Below are 13,570 nucleotides of genomic sequence, written 5' to 3' on the forward strand. Positions count from 1 at the left end.
TAGGCATGAGTTTAAGTACCTTGCTGATACTGAATTTAATTTCTGTTTTACAAAGAACATGTTACTCCAACTTGCTGGCCTTTCTCTTCTGTTGGCCCTTCTCCTTGTTACTATAACAAAGAAATATAGTAAAGGCTTTTTTAACTGGCCAATTGGAGGAATGGGAAGTGCCGGTAAATGAAAATTTTTGATTAACTAAGAGAGGGAGTTTGGGTGCAGGAAAGGTTGTGGGTCATAGGCTCTAGAAGGTAGTTTAGGTGTGTGTGGGGAGGCTTGGGGCAGAGGGCTGGGGCATGGGAGAGAGTTTGGGGGCATTTAACTTAGGCTGGTCATGGGGGTTTACTTCAGGTGGCTCCCTGAAAGCAGCAACCCATTCCTGCTGCTCCTAGGCAGAGGTTTGGCTAGGCAAAACTGTGCACTGTCCATGCCCTTCTCTGAGAACTGGTTCCACAGCTTGCATTGGCTGGGCACCAAAGCCAATGAGAGATTCAGGGGCAGTGCCTGTGGGCAGAAACAGCTTGTAGAGCCACCTAATCTCACCTCTGCCTAGAAAGGGATAGGTCACTGCTTGCTGGGAACTGCCCAAGGTGATCGCCTCCTAGATCTGGCACCCCAAAGCTCCATCTATGTCCCATCCCCATCATAAACCCACCCCCATGCACTCTGGACCCCTCGTGGACGTTCCTTTACTAAGGAGCAGCAGGAACATATCACCAATTGTGGGAAAGCACACAAAGCCAGGCAGTGAACCTGTCTGCCCCACACCAATCAGACTATAAACCAGACTTTCTATGAAGTTTAGAAATGTCACTTTAGAGAGCTTGCCAGTTAGTACAGGGCTGGATAACACAGCTTTTACTGTAGTGCCTTTCATCATCAAGCTGAATATCAAAATTTATTGACCCATGACTAGAGATAATGATTTTGAGGTTCAATAAATCTTGATGCTCATGAAAAGATTAAGCCAATCCAGTAAAGTGATTCCTCACAAGATCAAATAAATCACTTTTTTAATGGAGGAGTATCCTAGAAAAGATGGAGCAGGACTGTACACAGTATATTTGGGGGTACTTTGAGGAAGTCTTTTAATACAAGAAGCTGTCATAAATAAACTGTCATACTTGTTTCACTGTATATTTGCTACATATACCATGAATGGCTCCATTGATTGATTGTGACTGGGAAAGTTTTCATTATAGATCACGTAGGCATTTTTTCCTTTTAAAATAGCATATGAAATGAGGAAAGTTTACAATTCTGGGAAAAAAACCTAGTGCTTAACTCCTAAAATCGATTAATATAATTTCTCAGAAGTGATTAATATTTTTATTGAATTCAAGGGCAGTCAGTTAGAATATGCTTTTCTATGTGAAGTATGATTGGCTGGCGTTGATCCAGACATTGGTACAATTCACTATGAAGACTTGCATGGCTTCATATATTTACAGATTTTAAAGCAAGAAGGGACCATTAAATCACCTAATCTGACATCCTTTATAATAGACTTCAAAGAATTTCAATTGGTTATCTGTCCATTAAGCCTAATATGTAAGTAAAGCATATCTTCCAGAAACGTAACTAGTTTTCATGTGAAATCTCCATTAAGAAATGGAGAATCCACCACTTCCCTTGGTGGAATTGTTAATTGTCCTCACTGTTTCATAAATGTGCCTTATTACTAATTTGAATTTGTCTGACTTTGACTTCTAGCCATATCTTTTTGCTATATTGATCTCTGCTATATTAAAGAGATCTTTGGTACCCAGTATTTTATACGATAAAGGGATAATAATCTTCCTACTCTACTCCCCTGTTTGTACATCTAATGACTGCATTATCCCTTTGTGCCACAGGAAAGCACTGGAATCTCATGTTAAGTTGTTTGTTCACTATGACCTCTAAATCCTTTTTTCAAAATCACAGCATGACATCCCCCTTTCTGCAGGTATAGACTATATTCTTTGTAATTGTATGTATGAATGAGCCAGCTCTCCAAACAATCCAGATCACCATCTTTATCATTATTTACCCTTCGGCCAGCCTGAGTGTCATCTTCAGATTCATCAGCAGTGATTTTATATTTGCCTACAGATGATTGACATAAATATTTAATACAGTCAGGCCACGTACCAATCTCTACAGAGCTACGCTAGAAACACCTTCATTGAATGATTCCTGACTGACAACTTCTTTTTGAGATCTGATGTGTAGCACGTTCTTAAGCCATTTAATATGTACTTTATTGATTTTACAGAGTATTATTTTTAATCTGAATGCAGCGCAATGCTAAGTCAAAGACATCGAAAAAGCCTCAGTACCAACCAACCTCACATTTTTGGTCAATGTGAGTGGCAGCTAAATTGATAAAACCGCACAACCTCATCAAAAACCTCCTGAGGTGTATTTGACAAGGACTATTTTCTATAAAACTATGTTGAATAGCTCCAATTCAACTCCCTTTCTTCAGTTCTTTATTTATTAAATTCCATATCTGCTTTTCCAATTTCCCCAGGTTCAATATCAGACTAACCTTAGTTTATCACATCATTATCCTTATTCTTTTTGAATGTTTGCATTATATTAGCACATTTCCATTCTTCGTCATTTCCCCAGTATGCCAAGATTTATTAAAAATTAACATCAGCAGCTCAGAGTTCTTACAAAATCAGCTCATGAAAAAAGAATGGCAACTATTTTTTACAAACAAAGAAATGCCATAATGTCTTATGATCATTTTTATCTCCCTAATTTTCCTTGGCTATTTCTCTACTAATCCCATTCTTAGTTTTGCTCTTCATCCCATATCTATGACTTTCAGCATCAGAGAACTGATAATGAAAGGCAGGCAGAGAAAAGTGTGATCTCTATATATGCAAATCAATTGCACTTTCTGGTGCTCAAATGTTCACAAATCTCTGATGCTTATTGAAAAATCTATGATATTGAGCTGCCCACAGCACAAAGGGGAGGACAGAACACCAAATGACAGAGATACAAGAGCACTGGAGGTGTAAAACAACCATATCTAAGGATATCAGGAGAGAGAAGAACAAATAATCTATTATGGGTCTTAAGAACTATTTGGCCTAAACTTTCCAGCCAATTCAGTGGGCTCTTCGTCTGAAATAACTTTGAAAACATTTTTTACATCACCAGGAATTATAGATGATAGCAGTGAGTAGGAAGGCAAAAAAGCCAGAGACCCTGAGGGAGAAAGAATACAAAAATGGAAAGAAAACTCTAAAGTGAAATCTCTTGTTTATAATTTTACGTTGTGACATTATGAACCATTCAATATATTCTATTACAATTACTTCTTTCATAACTGAAAAATGATGGTATGGTTTTTAAGTGTTACTATCACTGCATTGGATTTCCATGAAGAAAAATGTGTGTAAAGAGTTGACATCAGGATTTGATTTCTATTTATTAACATTATACCGTTGCATATGCAAAGACAATTTTTACTGTGTAACTAAAGAAATAAACAGAATTAAGGTTAGACTGGGTTGTCCCTTAGGGCAAAATGATGAGGTCCTTACTCTATTTTTACTTAATCTTTACTAAGGATATACCTACACTACAGCAGCGCAACTATAAGGCTGCAGCTGTGCTGTTGTAATGCTGTTGTGTGGAAACTTCCTTCATCAATGAAAAGAATTTTTGGTCAATGTGAGTGGCAGCGAAGTTGACAAACTAATTCTTCTGCCATCTATCTGTGTCCTCAGTGGAGTATGTTGCATAGAACAAAACATTTTTCACAACCCTAAAGCTAGATTGATCAATTTTTTAGGTGTAGTTGAGGCCTAATTCTTGAAGTAGCAAATGGCAATTGATTTCTGAGGGAATATGAATATGTAAGAAAGAATGAGTTAAAATGAATAAAGACTTCAGGAATGGGTGCTCATTGGCAATGCCTCTGTCCCAATTTCAAAATAGTGAGGGAGAAAGCACTATACACACACAGGCATGTGTGCACACACTCATACACGCACAGTAGGGATGTCATAGTGTAGTTGATTAACCGATTAACCAATAAGCAAAAGCTTATAGGTTAATGCTATAGACTACATGCATGTGCCCCCCTTCCCCCCACTCCCACCTGCCAGTGGAAAAATTTTTAGAAGGCTGGCCAGCAGCCTAACTCAGTCTTGGCTGGCGCTGGGTCTGGGACCTACCTCCACTGTATAGGATGTATAGGATCCAGGCAGGCAGGCAGCTCGGTTCAGTTCCATCTCGTGCCGAGTCCAGGTGCTCAGCTCCTCTCCTGGACAGGGGCTGCTGCCACCCTGTGCTGCAGCCTCTGTATTAGAGGCAGCAGCGCAGGGTGACAGGCAGCTGGTCTGTGAGGGGAGCTGCTTTTTAAACTGGCTCCCCTTGTGGACCAGCTCCCGCCTGGCACCCCACTCTGCTGCTACTGATACAGAGGTAGCAGCGTGGAGTGGCAGGGGGCTCCTCAGGATTGGGGCTGGAGCATACTGGCTGCTGGCCCCATCCCTGGGGACTATAAAATAGTCGACTAACCAATAAAAATTCATGAGGTTAATCGACTATTCAATTAACCAATATTTAACATCCCTAATGCACAGACATACATACACACACACAGCAGATATAATGTGTTTCATCTAGCGGGACGATTGAATGATCTGAGTAGCTTCATTGACTTCAGTGGATTTATGACAATGTACTCCAGCTGAGAGTAAGGCTCATAGTACTTAAGCTTATTTCAAATTCATGCCTTTTTGCAGCAGACTTTTTAAACTTATATACCTTCTATTCTAATTGTTTTTAATTGGAGCTGTATGGAAGTATTTGTTCCATTATGATGTTCAAGACATAAACCCTGTAATTTGCTTTCCAGATTCAGAAAGCCAACCATGTCTATTTGGTTTTCTTAGAGATTGGATTCAGGTGGGGGTTAGTGAACAACGATCCTTTGTATTTGAGGTTAGATCAAAGGCAAAAATGCGAACATGATATCCACAGACTTGTCAAACATACTGAGCTTATGTTGCTGAGCAGCCAAACACAACACATTTAGAAAGGAAAGATTGATCAAATATGTTTCACAATCTCAGTGCATAAAGATTACTTGTGGTTCAAGACTTTAGCTTTCTCTTCCATAGAACGATAGCTTGGCAGAGGTACTGGCATGAGGGTTTCCTAAATTTCCAATTAATTCCAAATTACTTCCTAATCCAGTGTAACAATCACAACATTCTCCATGTTGCTACCACATAATTGCCAGTAGTATACCACTGTGTCACTTTGTGTTGTTTCTGAAAAATGTCCACTATTACATTCCTCTCTCTGCAGGAGACTAGGAGGAAGCACAAAAGTCTATGACTAAAGATATGCTTGTTTTATTGTTCAGTGGCAGCAGGAATGATTAAGGTCTTTCATCACGCTTTTTATTCCTATTTTTTCCTGATTAGTTTAGTCCAGGCATGCAGGCACCAAAACAAGGGAAAAACTAACCCTTCTTCAAAGGGAAGCAAATGTTTGCTTACCTACTTTATACATGTGTTCCCATTTGATAAATACAGTTGAAACTAAGAAAAATTGTAGGCTGTAGAATTCTCCTCTCTGTGTGGCACTGAAAAGCGACTGCAAAGGCAGTTTTCAAGTCCTTATCTGCAAAAGGAAGGAGATGATTGCCTTAACCTTTGTTATCAGTGTGAGGCCTGCTTTAATGCTCATAAAGCTCAAAAGGACTTAGGAAGTGGAGAAAGGCAGGGTAGATGGGCTGCATTTTTCTGTCAAATGACTAGCTCTTGAACAGGAGAACCTCTGTGAGAACTGAGGTCGAGTATGTTCAAATATAGAGAAACAGTGCCTCTTACAGGTTTAGTCTTACAGCAATGTACTCTGCCATTGTAGCTTACATACAAAGGACAAGGTCAGCACTAATGTGTCAGTCTTGCTTTCACAGCATGCATAAAGATTTCTGCAGAGTAGAAATTTGCCATTCCTGTTTTTCCTACTTTTATTATTATAATATTTTATAGAGGTTATTATGCAGATTACTCTTAATTCTTAAGTGTTAATCCAAAACTAAGAAAAAATCAAAGCTTCCCCCTCCCTGTTTCCCATACACTTTATTTTATTTCCTTTACTCCATCTGAATGTTTTTCTCAAGCGTGTCCACCTGCCTCTTCAGAATTGGAGAGAGATGTTTGAAATAATGTATTGTATTGGACCAACTTCTGATATTGAGAGAGACAAGCTTTGTGCTTATACACAGCTCTTCTTCAAGCATGGGAAAATCTCACAGCTAAATACAACATTGAACAGACTGTTAAGTATAATTAGCAGTCTCACTAATACCCTGGGACTGACACAGTTACAACTCCACTATATAACAATCTTCAGAATTGCACAGTAATGTTTATCTTTCTTTGTGTATTTCGGAAATGACATTAAATCAATACAGTATTTAAGTATAATGTAGTTTAAAAAAATAACATGAAAACTGGGACAGAGAGTCTCCTGGAATGCCCAAGTATTACTTTAGTCTGCCTGGTTTCATGTTTTTTAAGATAAGCCAATTGATCATGTACATTACATTCCAGGACTGAGAAAGGGAGCTCAATTTAACTGAGGATGTAAAGATATTGACATAATTAGATCTCTGTATGCATCCATCAAATACCTCATCCCTGCAGTAATTCTTGAGAAGTACTATCCATGTAATATTTGTCATCCCTAAGTTTTTCTTGGGACATTCTGGAAAAATATTTATATAATCTTGCATAAATGTACATGCTGAACTTTACTTTTGGGAGTAAATTTAAGCATGCACATTAAGTATTGACAGGATTGGGGTCTTACTTATTAGTAATAGCTAGCAATATAACTTTGATGGAGTCATTCATTTCTCAGACTTGATGGCTTCAGCAAAACTGAACTACACACAGTGCTATGTTTCAAATTTAAGACATGCACAATAGGAATAAGAGGTGTTTATCTTACAAGAATGGTTCTTCACAAATGTTGTTTATTCTAGTGCTTTTCTAGTTTCTTTAATCCAAGGGCTCCTACCTTTTTTTAAACATATGGATCTCCATCAAGCACTTTCATTCATTTTAACCTATGGGTAACTCCTGCTGCAGGATCTCGGATTTTATCTGTATTTCTCTCCAGGTAAGACTATGAAACATAAAGCATCCTAGGAATTATATTTTAACAAGCCCTTAGATAATTGTGAAGCAGTGATCAAGGAGACTAAACCATGGTGTCTGGAGCTGGCAGTATCCTCCCCTCAGAAATGTTATTAAAACACTTGTTATTTGATGTAATCTTCCAAGGCTACACACATTTACTGCCTCTCAAAATAGATCTGAAATACAGGGATTGGGAGGGATTATTCAAGCACTGGAAGGGATTGTTCAGATGTAAATACAGAAGGGGAAGATGTCCTTTAAAACAAGTAAATCTCAACCTTCTTCCCATAGTCCACACATACTTCCAGTAATTTAAGCTATAAACACAGTCATAATAAATGCAGCATATGCATCCATGTATGCATCGACATATATACACACTGTATATGTGTTCAGGTATGTCTCAATATGCATATGTATATGAACTATCAACTGGTTCAGAAACATTAAAAGGGTTTAGAGTTTTATCAAACCATGTTTTTTTGTGTTTTCACATTTTTTCCAATTTTCCAACCAGCCCTATAGTTTATCAAGAAATTTAACTGAAGTTGTTTTAAAAGACATTTTAAAACTAACTAAATTATCTAGCCAGTTAATTATCTACTAATAACTTTACACTCACACACCTTGAATGTATAAACCTTGTTCCCCTTACCGATTTCCTACCACTGCTAATTGTTCCTTTGATCTACTTTTCAATTATTTCCTTCTAGCCTCTCTTGATCTTCTTTGTTTTCATTGTTCTTTTCTTTTCTAATGTTCTTTGGGGTCATGATTCAGTAAGATTTTAAACATATGTTTAAGCACAATACTACTATTGAAATCAATGGGAATACACATACCCTTACAGTTACTCACATTCTTAAATAATTGGTGAAATGGGACCCTAGCATCTCTACTTCCTTAGTCTTCCTTTTTCAATCTATTTTTTCACCCACAATAATTTTTGTCTCCTTCAGCCTTTCAAATCTGCCTAGCTCTCATTTCTCACTCCTTTAATTTGCCTTTCTGTTATAATTTCTTCTCTTTTGTAATCAGTCTTCTAGTTCCCTTTCTCCAACGACTACTCATCCCTCCGTCTATGACTTGCTTCTTCCCTCGCCCCTAGTTAAAACCTAATGTCCTAGCTGCTCTCCTCTATCCAGGCATCTTTTTTCAGTCCCCAACTATGAACATCTCTGTCCAGCTCTATGTCCCCCCTCTCTCCAGTTACCAGCAGCATTTCTGTGATCAATTCTTTGATTACTGAGAAACCTGTCAAAATGGATACCTATTCCCAGTGCTGAGGGAGATATTAACCCCAAATCTACCTCCTCCTACTCTTCATTGGAAAGGGGAGGGAATTGGAGTCAGTATTATGATGATTCCTAGTGACATTTCTATTTACTTCCATGGATGAGTGGGTGGACTTGGCAGTTCACTGAGAGAATGGCTGACGTATTTACAGGATCCCCACACTGAGCTTAATACAGCTGGAATAGTACAGCGATGCACTTAGAACTGTAAGCTACAGAGGGTTCTGGAAACAGGGTGATTGTTCCATGTAATTATTTCACCTGTTTCAACTAATATAATCCAAATATCAGTTGCTTATCTTCTTTCTAAATTTGGTATTCTGTGTGTTTTGTTGACCTTGTAAAGGGATCCATGTGGTTGGGTGCCACTGAATCTATCATCTTCAAGTTCACAATTGTTTTTCTTAGGGTATGTCTACACTACAGGCTAAAATCAACTTAAGATATGCAACTTCAGCTACGTTAATTGCGTAGCTGATGTTGAAGTACCTTAACTCAGCTTTTGGTGCTGTCTACACAGTAGGAAGTCGCAGGGCCGGCCCACAACATTTTGGTACCTGAGGCAAGGAGCTCAAATGATGGCCCCATGCTTCCTTGCTGCACCAGCAGCAGACACAATTTTCTACACACTGGATTGTATTGGGTTTCCCCCTCCCCCCAGTCTGGCACCTGAGGCAGTCACCTCAGTGAGCCTCATGGTAAGGCCAGCCCTGGGAAATAGAAGGAAGAACAATCTTTCTTCGACTTCCCTTACTCCTCGTGAAATGAGGGTTACAAAAGTTGGAGTAAGAAGCACATTATTTCAAAATTATGAATTATTTCAAAATTTTGAAATAACGGCTTCCTGTTTACACGCACACTCTGTTATTTCGAAATAACACGAGTTACTTGGAAATAAGCATGCAGTGTACAGATAAGCTTCAATGGCTCAGTGACACAACTCGTTCACATTCAGCTTTGCTATGAAATTACAGCCACATTGCCTCTTCTTTTTGTTCTTTCAGGGTATGTCTACACTACCCCCCTAGTTCGAACTAGGGGGGTAGTGTAGACATACCCTCACTCTTCTACCTCTGGCTGCTATTCTCCCTCATTTGTTTTCATATGCTTGGCAAGTTCTTTCATTTTGTGGTCTGGAAAGTTTTAATTATTGTGAGGTAGATGATTGTACAGTGTATTTTAATAAAATTTAGTGTTTGTTATAAATATACTGGTTAGCATCTCCTTCTTCTGTAGGTCTTCAGACATAATTTCCCCCTTCTTCAATGCATCAATCTCTGTTCTCTGAAAAAAGATCTATCACAGCCTCTCCCTCCCACCAGTGAACAGATGTATCACTAATTCTCCCAGCTTCATCTTTAACCAACTTTGTATGTTTCTAAAACATATAAAATCTGTCTCAAGTACCTGGAGGGGGGAAAGGATAATAAAAAAGAAATGAGGAATAATATTTCAAGATGAATTATTTACTGGCAATCAATAAAGAGACCTTTTTTTACTATAAATAATCATATTGGTCTTATGTATTTTATATTGAATGTTACAGAATACTGACTTACAGTCATTCTAGTTCATGGACCTCATTCTTCTCAGTTGAATTGTATTGATAATATATGATATTGTGAAACTAAACCCAGCATTTTAAAAAATGACAGTGATGATAGATTGTGCCAACCCTGAGATTATAAATAATTATATATGTATAAATCCTGCTCTCACTAACATAATAAAGAGTGCAAAGTTTCTCCTCTATGTGTTCTCTGCAAAAAAGGAGCCTGGCTCCTTTCTGTTAGTTACGGTAGAGAACCCCAGAGTGAGACAGATGGTGCACGATGGAGATCACCTTGTTCTTCCTCTCCTAGCATTTACTGGGTAGCTCTTGCTGTTTTCTGCAACAAATAAATGAAATAAATGGAAAGATTTTCTTTGACTGTAGAGGGCCTGGGATTAGGTGGCATATGCACCAGGCAGCTGGGTAGCCATACAGGGCCCTAAACCATAGTCCATTCCCATTTAGTTGTGTAGTGAGTAGGGGAGTGCACTAGAGGCCCATATCGCCTAATATTGTCATGTGGACCATGGAGAAATCATACCCTTCTGCTAGCACAAGGTGTAAAAGAATCTTTCTTATGCCTTTCCTCTGCCCATCTGCTACCCTAGGGAAGCAGAGAAAAAAAATTAGCCTATCATTTCTATCATTCAAAATCCACCTTCCCCGGGCGGTTCTCCAGTTCTGCCCTCACACAGCCTTGTGGGGGAGTGGGCTACACAGGGGCAGCCCCTGGGCTGTTTGGGGGTGGAAAGGGGAGGACTCAGGAACCTCCCAAGGGCTCTGGCACCCCTTTGATTCTCTGTTTTGTCTGTTTGTTTGTCTCCTTCTGCAGGTGGTGAGGGCTGCGCAAGGTCATCCACCTCGATGACGTGGACCCCACAGTCACCGGCTTTGCTGCCATGGGCTTCCCCAAATGTGGGGGGGGGGGCTCTTGATGGCACCCACCATCTGGGGAGGCTAGGGGGAAAAGCAGGAGGAAGGCTGAAGCAGGGGCAGGCATGGGAGAGGGACAGGAGCTGTCATGGGAAGTGGGGCAGGACTGGGAACTGAGATTGGGGCAGGAGCAGGAGCTGGCTCCAGTTGGGTGAGGAGAGCATGCACAGTCGCACACATATTGCATCCCTGCTGCAGCAACTCCATCCACGTGTCTCTCTGCCACTGTATCCTTAGACCTTCTGGGCCAGTGTCTTGTGCTGGTCCCAGAGTATGGAAACATGTTCCCGCATCAGGTCTTCCTCTGGCTCCCCCAGACTGGGATGGATGGCTGAGGTGGTGTTACCTACTCCCCTGTCACAGCTGGTCCAGCTGGGGACAATAAATAGAGGTGGTCTGTCATCCCTGGGGACACTGGCCCTGAAGCCTTGCCCTCACCTGTGAGCCAAGACCAACAGTTCTTGGGTCAGAGGAAGGTGATGTCCTAGGTGCAAGGCCATATGTGGCCTGGACATCAGGCTCTTTCTTACAGAGGCCCAGCCCAAAAGGAAAGACCTTGTATCCCTGGCCACTGGGGGAAAAGGGGTGAGGGTGTAGGAGGGGTGTGTGAGCAGCAGACACCTGCACCTGGCAGTGCTATCCTGCTATCCCTGGGAGCGGGTGCTGCCTCAAGGGTGCAGGCATGCCCATGTGCAGTACTCCAGAGTCTCTGTGCGTGTGTGAGTCTTTGTCCCCAGCTGCCTAGTGCTGGCTCATGATGGGAAGGCGTCTCCCTCTCACAGGGCTCAGAAGTGTGGGCAGCCACCCCAGAGCTTGTGAGCAGGAGCCCAGAGGTGCTCTGGTGCTGCCTCCTGGGGTTTTGTGATGCAGACTGGTGCTGCCTGCGTATTCACGTGCACAAACTGCAGCGCGATGGCCAGGCCGAGAAGGCTGAGAGACAATCACACCACCGCCCCCAACACCCCCACCCTGTCTGTTTGAGATAAATAAGACCACTTACCTGATGATCATTCCCTGGCTATAGAGGATGCCTCAGACACATCCAGGCTGTGGGATACCAGCTCCAGGGTGATGGTGGTCATGGAGCCATGTCAGTGTCCTCCTCCTCCTCCTCTTCCTGCTCCTCCTCATCCCCAGCTGTGACTCCTGGGCAGGCAACAATGGGCATCTACAGCCCCAAATCCACCACCAAGAGTGGGGAAGGGGCTGCACTACCTCCCAGAATGTGGTGCAGGTCTTCAAAATAGGAGCAGGAGTGAGGTCCTGCCCCACAGAGGGAATTGCATTCCCTTTCCCTGGCATAGACCTGGCGCAGCTCCTTGACCTTACTCTGGACCCACTCCGAGGTCCAGAGATGGCCCTTGGTGATCAGTCTATTGGCCATCCGGCTGTAGATGACAGAATTGAGCCATCTGGAGCAGAGATCCTGAAGGTTTTCTTCCTTACTCCACACCTTGATGAGGGCCAGGCTCTCTGCCCCAGACCAGGATGGTGCACGATCTCTTGTGGCACCTGGCAGGCTCCTGGGAGCCATCAGAGTGCTCCCTGGGAAGGGCAGTGGACTCCTGGGGGGCTTGAGGGTCTGCTCTGCTGGCCAGATGATTGCAATGGCAGGTGTAAGGACCGGATTCCTGCCACAAGCACTTTCCCCTGTGTCTTCTGCTTTAAAAGCTGCAGGGGAAGAGGAACTATAGAGTCCTGAGGAGTGTGGACAGAGTGACCAGCAGGGCACCTATGGGATTTCCTGGAGGCCCCTTAATTAAAAAAAACTCCCTTGGCCACATCACCATATTCCCTCTTCCGAAATAGCTATTTCAGTAAAGGCATTATTCCTTGTGTAATAAGATTTACAAATGTCGGAAAAGCCATTCGTTATTTCAATTTTCTTTTGAAATAACGCAATTGCTGTGCAGATGCTAGCATTCTTATTCCAGAATAACATTGCAGTGTAGGGGCATCCTGATGTGACTCAACCCTCCCTGCCTTTTGCTTTCCCACCTTTGTGCCTAGCTGGGCCCCCAAGATGGATAAACCTCTCCTGGTATTTGATGTGACATCTTCTCAAGGCAACATGTGAGGGGTGAACTGGGCACCCAGCTAACATTATAACCAGGTCTCGACAAATGCACTCGCCCGCTCGCCTGTGGTGAGTAGATTTTTCCAGCTAGTGAGTGCAGGGGCGGACTGGCCTGGTGGGCCATTGTGACAGGCTAGCAGAAGCACAGCGCCACTGGGAAGGGGGAAGTGAGGCGATTCTTCCCACCGGGCTGCCTGAGTGACCTGGCCCCGCTGATTTTAAAGGACTGTGGCAGCTCAGCTCTGGCCGTGTGTCCCTGGGAGCTAGCTGCGGCATGCAGCACAGCCAGGGTCCGCCCCACCAGGTCCAGTCCTGCTATGGTCCCAGCCCCACTTTGTCTCTGCGCCACTCATTCCCCATGCCTCCCCTGCACCCCGGACCTCCTGCTCTCCCTCTTTCCTGTGACCCTTTGGTTCTGTGCTGCCCTTACACCCTGCACCCTGCTCCCCCTGATCCCTGCCCCTCCAGCTCTGTGCTGCCCATTCCCTGCACTGCCCTTAGACCCCGATCCCCCTGCCCCTCCCGTTCCCTGTGTCCCATTCCCTTT

The sequence above is a fragment of the Pelodiscus sinensis genome, chromosome 1, assembly GCF_049634645.1.
Source record: "Pelodiscus sinensis isolate JC-2024 chromosome 1, ASM4963464v1, whole genome shotgun sequence".
Taxonomy (NCBI): domain Eukaryota; kingdom Metazoa; phylum Chordata; order Testudines; family Trionychidae; genus Pelodiscus; species Pelodiscus sinensis.